This window comes from Bombina bombina, chromosome 9, assembly GCF_027579735.1.
Source record: "Bombina bombina isolate aBomBom1 chromosome 9, aBomBom1.pri, whole genome shotgun sequence".
NCBI classification, from domain to species: Eukaryota; Metazoa; Chordata; class Amphibia; order Anura; family Bombinatoridae; genus Bombina; species Bombina bombina.
In genome coordinates this window covers 257,064,484-257,075,909 of record NC_069507.1, presented here as the reverse complement: position 1 = coordinate 257,075,909, position 11,426 = coordinate 257,064,484, and positions in this window count along the sequence as shown.

The window sequence follows — 11,426 nt, the reverse complement described above, 5'->3', positions numbered from 1 at the left end:
GGACACCATTTTGGATGACGTCATTTAAAGGAACCGTCATTCGTCGTTTAGTCGTCGGGATCGATGGATGCTCTGCGTCAGATGTCTTCAAGATGGTGCCGCTCCTCGTCGGATGGAAGAAGATAGAAGATGCCGCTTGGATGAAGACTTCTGCCCATCTGGAGGACCTCTTCTGGTCGGATTGGATGAAGACTTCTGCCCATCTGGAGGACCACTTTGCCCGGATTCGTTGAGGACTTAGGCCCGGCTGGGTGAAGACGGCTCAAGATAGAGTGATTTTCAGGGGGTAGTGTTAGGTTTTTTTAAGAGGGGTTTGGGTGGGTTTTAGAGTAGGGTTGGGTGTGTGGGTGGTGGGTTTTAATGTTGGGGGGTGTATTTATTTTTTTACAGGTAAAAGAGCTGATTACTTTGGGGCAATGCCCCGCAAAAAGCCCTTTTAAGGGCTATTTGTAATTTAGTATAGGGTAGGGAATTTTATTATTTGGGGGGATTTTTTATTTTATTAGGGGGCTTAGATTAGGTGTAATTAGTTTAAACTTCTTGTAATTTTTTTTTATTTTCTGTAACTTAGAGGTTTTTTTTTTGTACTTTAGTTAATATTAGTTATTTTTATTTAATTGTAGGTAATTGTATTTAATTAATTTAATTTATTTTATTGTAGTATAGTGTTAGGTGTAATTGTAACTTAGGTTAGGATTTATTTTACAGGTAAATTTGTAGTTATTTTAACTAGGTAGCTATTAAATAGTTAATAACTATTTAATAGCTATTGTACCTAGTTAAAATAAATACAAAGTTGCCTGTAAAATAAATATAAACCCTAAAATAGCTGCAATGTAATTATTAGTTATATTGTAGTTATCTTAGGGTTTATTTTATAGGTAAGTATTTAGTTTTAAATAGGAATAATTTATTTAATTATAGGAATATTTATTTAGATTAATTTAAATAATATTTAAGTTAGGGGGGTGTTAGGGTTAGGGTTAGATTTAGGTTTAGGGGTTAATAGATATAATGTAGGTGGCGGCGGTGTAGGGGGGCAGATTAGGGGTTAATAAATGTAATGTAGGTGGTGGTGGGCTCCGGGAGCAGCGGTTTAGAGGTTAAACATTTTATTTATTTACGGCGGGGTCCGGGATCGGCAGGATAGGGGTTAATAACTTTATGTAGGTGATGGCGGTATAGGAGGCGGCATATTAGGGGTTAATAGGTATAATGTAGGTGGTGGCGGGGTTCGGGAGCGGCGGTTTAGGGGTTAATAAATTTATTATAGTTGCGGCGGGGTCCGGGAGTGGCGGTTTAGGGGTTAAACATTTTATTTAGTTGTGGTGGGGTCCGGGAGCGGCGGTTTAGGGGTTAATACGTATAATGTAGGTGGTGGCGGGGCGGCAGTTTAGGGGTTAATAAGTATAAAGTAGGTGGCGGTGGTGTAGGGGGTGGCAGATTAGGGGTGTTTAGACTCAGGGTACATGTTAGGGTGTTAGGTGCAGACACTTCCCATAGGAATCAATGGGATATCGGGCAGCAGCAAACATGAGCTCTCGCTGCTGTCAGACTCCCATTGATTCCTATGGGATCCGCCGCCTCCAGGGCGGCTGATTGAAAACCAGGTACGCTGGGCCGGAATAGTGGCGAGCATACCTGGTTGCTCTTTGATAACTAACAAAAGTAGTCAGATTGTGCCGAACTTGCGTTCGGAACATCTGGAGTGACGTAATCATCAATCTGTGTCGGACTGAGACCGGCAGATCGTATGTTACGTCACTAAATTCTACTTTTGCCGGTCTGGACTCTGTAGGGCTTGATAACTATGGCGAATCAGCCTCACCACAAATACGCTGCGGAATTCCAGCGTATTTGCGGTTGACGGCTTGATAAATAGAGGCCAATGATTTGGGCAAGATAAAATAACTTTGTTTAGTAAAGATATTCATGCAATATATTTTGAAGCATCTTCTTATAAAAAAAAGTACAATGTCCCTTTAGTTTATGAACCACACAAATCATTTGAATCCTTTATAGGAACTAGCAAAAGATGCCAAAAAGTGCACTTTACAATGAAGCTTGTTTCTCTGCACCCCTGTTGTAGGTATAAGCAGAGGGGCTTACAATGCTATTTATAATCATGTAAAGTATGTGTGGGTGAGCCCTATAACACATCGCTCTTTTTGCCTTACGTTAAAGAAAGCGTAGATTACACCGTTGCCAGCATCTTTATATCATTTGGATTTGCCATGTAGTAGACTCCTTAGTATAAAATATTATAGTGCAAAAAATCAACACCAATTTTATCGAAGGAAAAACTTCAATTGCTTTCAAAGGGATTCCTTTTCTACGAAAGTGTTGCATTTTTGCACAATCACACAGACACCTGTGACGAGGTCTCATACTGTAGACGGTCATTGGCAAAGACAGTTTTAATAGTTAGAATGAGCATCACAAAATCATTTTGATAGTTTTTGTTTAAGTATCTTTTTTCTTCAAGCTTAACCCAAAACTGAAATAACTGGGATTATCTTGATGTACTGATTTTGTTGAGATGCTGTATGATTTTGATTGTTTTGCTCTGTTTTTGAGTTTAATATTTCTCTAAATGACCCCCAGAGTGTGTGTGTGAGTTGGCAACAGAAGGGCAAGCAGAAATAGACTGTCACTCCTGCGGTAATGTTGTCTTCCCTAGTTATCTCTTGGACTTTCACAGATTTTCTTCCTAGCAAGACAAGGATGGCCTACAGTCTTCAACCTATCAGAAAAATGGACTTCAATACATAGCTGAGCTCCTGTTTTACTCTCTCTTTGATTGAGGGACTACAAGAAGAATTGGGCTCAGTTCTTGGGGACAAGACTGCTCTGTTTGAGGAGGTCTTGCATGCCTTAAAGTGACCTCCTCAAAACCTTCTAAACCATTGCCAAAACCCCAGAAACTATACCTTTGTTTCTGCCAAAGATCTGCAGAGCATCACTTCATTAAGCCTATCCCTGCCAAAGAACAAAAGGACATTGCATTAATAACTCAATTGCTGACAAAATGCAGAGCATCACTAGCTTGACCAGAGTTTCTTAATTTATCCAGTTTCAGCTAAATTCCTGCAGACTTTTGCTTTCTAAATCTGTTTTTGCCAATGTTTACATAGTATAGTTCTATCAGCAGCTTTCCATAGATACTAAAATATCTTCTTTAATTGGCAAAGACTTGTACATAAGCACAGCACTAACCTGTCCGCCAGGCATCTGCAGAGCATTTCTCTAATAACCCTTTACTTGCTAGTAGCCTGAATCCAATAGCAATAGCTCATTCCTACGCAAACAATCTACACACCAGCATTTCACTAGTGTTGTGTAGCCTTTATTCCTGAAAAGCATTATTCCGGTCTAGGTGTCAGATCTTCATGATGGTAATAGTTACAGAACCAGACTAGTTTTCCGCATTGTATATAAAACAAATATCACATCACAAAAGTTACATTGGGTCTAAATCTATCACCTGTTCATTCATTCTATTTTAAGAATTTAAATAAGTGGTCATCATTTTATTATTATTAACCCTAATTATAAACCTAACCCAATTCTTTAACCTAATGCTAGACTCCAGAACTAACACTATCCATAACTCTAACTTTAAACCTAAACCTATCCTTAACTCTAACTGTAGACCTAACCCTATACTTAGTCCTAACTCTAGACCTAACCCTTTCTTAACTCTTACTCTAGACCTGACCCCATCCTTAACTCTAACTCTAGACCTAATCCAATCCTTAACTCTAACTCTAGACCTAACCCTATACTGAACTCTAACTCTAGACCTAACCCTAAGAGCTAACCCTATTCATAACCTTAACTTTATACCTAGATCTATCCTTAAACCTAACTCTAGGCCTAACCCAATCTTTAATCTTAACTCTAGATGTAACTCTTTCTCCTAACCCTTACTCTAGACCTAACCCTTACTTTTAGACATAACTCTATTCATAACTGTAACGCTAGACCTAACCCTTATTCTAGACGTAAAAAACTATTTATCACCCTAACTCTAGACTTAACCATTACTCTAGACCTAACACTATTCATAACTCTAGACCTAACTCTACCCCCCTAATGGTAGACCTCATTTTACTGCTATGTCTCTTGACTCCCCTACTATTGAGATCAATAGCGCTAGCTCCCTTGTGATGCCCCTTCCAGTTACCTAACTTATTTTCATAACCTGTATTTTCTTCCTAAGATTGGGAAAAAACTTTAGTGAAGCATTTGAAATCAAACACTGACCCACCCCTGTACATTACAGTTTGATTTACAAAAAAAATTGTATTCAACTCAAGTGGTTTTTAGTGTTCTTTTGTGGTGCATTCAAATCCATTAGAACTGTGGTTCTATGCTTTAGTTAAGCTGAATACAAAGTAACCAGAAAACTTTCCATTGGGCAAACACACAAACAACAGTTTTTCTTTTCGCTATGGGTGTTTATTGGGGTATCTGAAAGGAAGAAAAAGCTACATAGCCAATGAGGGAAAAAGGGAAAATATGCCAGTTATTCAAATCCCTATTGATGATTACTCTAAAGGCTAAGGGGCCCCTTGTTGTAAACAGAAGTTATGAAGAAGTTATGAAGCAGCGGTCTAAAGACTGCTGCTTCATAACTTGTCTGCCTGCTCTGAGGCGGTGGACATAAATCAACCCAATCAGATACGATCAGGTTGATTGACACCCCCTGCTTGCGGCCGTGAATCTGCAGGGGGCGGCATTGCACCAGCAGTTCACAAGAATGATAAATGCAGACAGCGTATGCTGTCGGCATTTATCGATGTGCAGCGGACATGATACGCTACTTCGTATGATGTCCACTCGCACATTTTTAAATATAACCCTAACGTTTTTTCACTTAAAAACAGATCAGTGCATGGCATGTGTGTAATCAACTATTTTGTATCATTTTGTATCATTTTCTAATTAACTTTTTTAATCATAAGTGAAGTTTCAAATTATTGTATTATAACTGTGTACAAGTTTCATAGTTTAAATCTGTGATTTCAACAATATTTTTTATTTTTAAATCAGAGAACAATTGTATTTTTGAACGTGAATTAAGCATGCAACAAAACTTTTAAAAGTAGAAAAAAGAAACAAACTAAAAAAAAAAAATACATAAAACCAAGATGTGTTGCCTCAAAAGAAAACTAAATGAGTTTGGTCATAATTGTTGGAGTTTAAAAGACCAAAACTCATGCAAATAGGTGCTCATTACTGGTGGATTTGAATTCCTGGGTCTGATTCTCTCAATGCAAAGTACTGGTGCAGTTTGGGCAGTGTGATGTGATTCCAAAAATATAAAACAAGGATATGTTTATGATGGATTAGAATGGTCTTGGAAGCATCACAATACGTTGTACAAAGCACTTTGTAACCATTGACACAAAAATAAGCCGGGAAAATTTTATTTTTAAGGTGCATCAAAAATCATAACAAAATTGTTCACCAAAAATCGTATTTTATCAAAGACATAAAATCTGTAGGTAAATTACACAGGAATTAATCATATTAACTATGCACAGTATAAATTGTAATTTAAGTACACTGGATGCGCAAAATATAACAAGAAACTCGTACTTAAAGTACAAAATTCAAAGCGTAATTTTGTTTTGTAAAATGGGCTGAGAATAATCCTATACATATTTTCGCACTACAGATCTCACAGTTGCCAACTAAAAGGCTGTTATCAATACACTGAAAATACTTAATATCCTAACAAACACATGCATACGGAAATATAGGCGATTGTAAGACGCAAAAAGCATTATAATGTGATTTATATTGGCTGCAGGATTTAATATTTAAGCGTGCCCCCTGCTCACTGTTGACTTCACTCCATGGTGCAGAGATTCCCTTTTCAGCGAGCTCCATTACTTTCCATAAGAGATATCTCGCCACTCGGAGGGTCCGCGAAAAAAAAACACATATAAAATTGTGAGGCTTAGATCAATGGCCTTTAGCAGGCAACACTGCAGCAATTTTTTAACACTTTTTACACAAGGCCCATGTATGTAAACAACCATATGCATTCATGGAACATCTGCTGGGATTCTTCTATTATTAAACCATGTAGCCACTTAACCAGTTAGTAAAGACCAACCTTAGCATTGGTTCACTTGAACAATGAGACTGAAAATTGAGCAACAAAAAATACACCCCCTGATTTTTATTTGCCCTTACATTGATCAAAAGTATATTACACAATGAAATGTATTTAAAGTGTTCCCAGCCACAAAATAATGATGCCAAATTCAAAAAATATATCTGTACTAAGCAGTCATTTTTAAAACTCATTTGCCTTTTTGTTTTGCTTCAGCAGAGACCCAATGACCTGGTGTAAAGGGAACGACAATTCTTTAATGTATCAGTTTCACTTCAAATTTTGTTCAAAGTCCATAAATGCCTGCAGGAAGGTACCCGATATAGGACCCAGTGAGATTATGCATCAACAGAATAGTCTCCAGTATGTATCTCAGTGATTTATAATATCAATTAGAGTTTATATCATATCAGAGTTGTGTAATACCAGAACTGTATAATATAATTTGAGTATAATATCAGTACTGTCTGCTACCAGCTCTGTTTGATGTCATTTCCGTATAATATTAGCACTGTGTGATAGATCTAACTTCACTTGAGACAAAAAGTCTTCATTTATTGTAATGTGACTCATTGTTTTACTCCTATAATTTATAAGGGGATTATGTCATTCTTGTTGGATCCTTTTGTGAAGAAAAATCTCTATTCTTTAATTTCCTGCAATTAAAGCTTGTACATGAATTGTTTTATCAAAGACTTTAGAATTTAGATTATTGGGTACATTGATGAGACCAAAGAAATTCTGTGAAATATGTAAAGATCCATTTCATTATGATGTGATGTTAATTAGGGTAGAACTCCATCAATGGCTAAGATTAGATTGTTCTATCTATAACAAGCATACTGCTGACACACAAGGGCACCAGCTCTCTGAGTGTCTGTAGTTTGGTAAAATATTAGCTTTGTCTTGTAGCTACAGGAACATTTAGAGGAAGGGACTAGGACAAAAAAGCAAATAAAGAATATTGGTTAAGCTGGTCTAGGATTGCAGGTAGATGTGCACAGGTTGTATATGCAGTTTGGTTCTCATCTGAGGTAACAATATATATTACATTAATAAGCAGATAGGTCACCTGTTTGATCCATATTCTGTGAATAAAAGGTTCATCTCAATTTTGTCCCCTGGCTGTGAAATACAGACAAAAACTTGCAGAAATCTTTCACCTTTATATGAGAAAGGGAATCCCATTGAAAGCAAAATCATTTTTTCCTTTGTTTGCAGGTTTACTCACAATTTTACAGTCAGGCAGGCAGAAAGCACATAGCAACCTGACACTGCAACATGCTCCCTGTACTCTGGAAATCGTCTCCTCTGCTTTTGTGATAACTTTTGGTGCTCTTGTGTAAAGATGCAATGTTCTGCAGTGGGCCTCACCTATCCATATATTATTATCTTTAGAATGTCACTTCTTGTGCAACAATCTGCCAAAGTTTCATAGGTGCAATGCTCTGCTCTTTATCCCCACCCTTGAGGATGCAATCATCTATACATTTCTGTTTGGGTGTGATGCTCTGCAGATTCCTCCGGCAAAGGCAGGGCTATGCTATCCCTATTTTATTGGGGATAAATCAATGTTCTAGCAATCATTTCTTTAAATGTTTTTTATTTCTTCTTTTTTTTTTTTTTTTTTTTTTATTTGCGGTCTGCTTCTTTGGGCTCCCGATTTATACATATATATATATGATATGTATGTAAATACATATATAAATATATATATAAACGCACGCAGGAGTAATTATATATTGGGTGAGTCTCGGTCAGACAGCATGTGGGAGGGTGCACGGAATAAAGACCACAGAAGTGATGGCAAATGTGTCAGTGATTTATTGGTGGTGTCTGATGGTGTGAAAGAAATACACATGAATGATACTGAAGTATTCTAGCGCTTGTGGCACCTCATAGAAATTCCATAATAGACAAATAACAGCTCTTGACCTTGTAAGATGGAATAGCTTGTTCAGGTGTTACTGGCTGTGTAATTGTGTAAGTAACACATCTAATTTCCGTAAACTAATTCTGATCTGTAAAAACTGTGATGTAACCTTCTAAAACCCAAACGGACATAAAAGGGAAAATTTAAATGCACTAAATGTAGTTCAGTCTTAAAGGGACAGTCTAGTCAAAATTAAAGGGACACTATACCCAATTTTTTTATTTCTTGATTCTGATAGAGCATCCAATTTTAAGCAACTTTCTAATTAACTCCTATTATCAAATTTTATTTATTCTCTTGGTATGTTTATTTGAAAAGCAAGAATGTAAGTTTAGATGCCAGCCCATTTTGGTAAACAACCTGGGTTGTCTTTGCTGATTGGACAGCACCATTAAAAAAGTGCTGTCCATCGTTCTGAATCAAAAATTTGCTGACTCCTTAGCTTAGATGCCTTCTTTTTAAAATAAAGATAGCAAGAGAACGAAGAAAAATTGATAATAGAAGTAAATTAGAAAGTTGCTTATAATGACATGCTCTATATGAATCATGAAAGATTTTTTTTGGGTTCAGTATCCCTTTAAAGTTTCATGATTCCATTAGTGCATGCAATTTTAAATAACTTTCCAATTTACTTTTATCATCAAATTTGCTTTGCTTTCTTGGTATTCTTTGTGGAAAATTAAACCTAGGTAGGCTCATATGCTAATTTATAAACCCTTGAAGGCTGTCTCTTATCTCAGAGCATTTTGACAGTTAGACACTTCTAGTTCATGTGGGTCATATAGATAACATTTTGCTCACTCCTGTGGAGTTATTTAAGAGTCAGCACTGATTGGCTAAAATGCAAGATTTTCAAAAGAACTGAAATAAGGGGGCAGTCTGCAGAGGCTTAGATACAAGGTTATCACAGAGGTAACAAGTGTATTATTATAACCATGTTGGTTATGCAAAACAATAGGATTTCAGAAGCTCTCATCCTATTGGCTGAATTGAATTTGAAGAATCAAATCAGCCAATAAGATTGCAAGGTACACCATTTTGAAACGGCTACCTTGAATTCAGCTTCAGTGTACGGCGGTGACAATATGAAGATGATGCTCCATGCAGGATGTCTTCGCCGTCCAGGATAGCTCTGCTCCATGCTGCCGGCATGAAGATAGAAGATGTCCCAGAGATGGATGAAGACTTCTCGCCTCCTAGATGAAGATGGATGTCCGGACTTCAGGAACCGTGAGTAGATTTGATGGGGTTAGTGTTAGTTTTTTTTTGGGGGGGGGGGGTTTTTAGGTTAGGGATGGGCACTTGTAAAAGAGCTGAATGCCCTTTGAAGAGGAATGCCCATACAAATGCCCCTTTAGGGGCAATGGGTAGCTTAGGATTTTTTAAGTAAGATTTTTTTTATTTTAGGGGGTTGGTTGGGTGGGTGGCTTTACTTTTGGGGAGACTAATTTTTAAAGGTAAAAGCGCTGTTTAACTTAGGGCAATGCCCTACAAAAGGCCCATTTAAGGGCTATTTGTAGTTTATTGTAGATTAGGGGATGTTTTCATTTTGGGGGATCTTTTTAATTTTTATAGGGCTATTAGATTAGGTGTAATTGTTCTTATTTTCGATCATTTCATTTATTATTTTTTATAATTTTTGTAATTTAGTGTTTATTATTTTTTGTAATTTTAGATTTTTTTATTTCTTTTCGTAGTGTTAGGCTTTTTTAAATTTGTAATTGAGATTTTTTAATTGGTAGGTTTCTTTATCTTAATAGAATAGTTATGTTAGGTTAATTTCTAGTTTAAATTTAGTTTTTTATTTATTTCACAGGTTTAATTTATTTTAATTTAGTGATTTGCGATGTGGGGGGACAGCAGTTTAGGGGTTAATAGGTTTAGTTTAGTAGCTACAATATGGGGGGCTGGAGGTTTAGGGGTTAATAGGGTTAATAGGTTTAGTAGTTACAATGTGGGGGGCTGGAGGTTTAGGGGTTAATACTTTATTATAGTGTTGACAATGTGGGGGGCCGGTGGTTTATTAAGTGTCGGTGATGACGGGGAGCGGCAGATTATGGGTTAATAGGTTTATTTAATAGTCGCGATGTGGGTGGGCAGCAGATTAAGAGTTAATAAGTTTAATTTAGTGTTTGCGATGCGGGAGGGTGGTGGTTTAGGGGTTAATTGGTAGTCTATGGGTGTTAGTGTACTTTGTAACATTTTAGTTATGAGTTTTGTCAAACATTTTTGTTACACAAAATTCATAACTACTGCTCTCAGATGGTGGTATGGATTGTGTCGGTATAGGCTGTAATGCAAGCATTTTGGTCGGACCGCACAACCTGTAATACGGGCGCAATGAAAATCCTGCACTCAAACGTCATTTTTTTTAGTGCGGAATGGACATTGCGTTACAGGCTAAAATGCTTGCAGTATAGCTATACTGCAGCGACTCGTAATATGCGTTCCTGCCATTCCATGCGCAATGGCCAATTTTTCAGTGGTATAGCTGTACCGCAAAACTCGTAATCTAGCCGAATGTAATTTATAGTTATTTAGACTGAAACAGCTTCTCCTATTCCTGTTATTCTAAGCAACCAAATAAATATTACTTGCTTCTCCCTTTGTAGTGAATCAGCTCCTAGACTTAACCGGACCAGAGAGACCTCTCCAGTCCCAGTGAATTCAAGGTGTCACTATTTACTTTCCATTAAATGTAGATTTACATGTGCTCTAAAATATTTGAAACCTTAGCTACAATTTAGTGATCTTAAAATCTTGCACTTTAACTGTCAGGAGCTGTAGGGCGAGATGTCTTATTTGAGATGTGATGTGGGTATATAGCTGACATAAATACAGAACTAGGTGTAATCTGAGATATGATAGTTAAAGTACTAGGGGTTAATATGAGATGTGATGTGGGTATATAGATGACAGGAGTTACAGGGTCAGGGGTTTATCTGAGACATGATGTGTGTATATAGCTGTAAGGAGCTACAGAACTAGGGGTTAATATGAGATGTTATGTGGGTATATAGCTGACAGGAGTTACAGGGTCAGGGGTTTATCTGAGATATGATGTGTGTATAGCTGGCAGGAGTTACAGAACTAGGGGTTAATATGAGATGTGATGTGGGTATATAGCTGACAGAAACTACAGAACTAGGGGTTAATATGAGGTGTGATTACATTACATTACATGAGGTGTGATACATTAGTGTTTTTCAAAATTCCTATTGGCCCAACATTAGATGACTCGTTATCTGATTTTTTTTTAATCCGTAGAGTATTCAGTGTCACTACATGAAAAAGTAACATTCTTAGATTTATTATTACCCTTTTTGTTGTTTCTGTTACCCCTTCTTCTTCCACCAAATCTAGTTT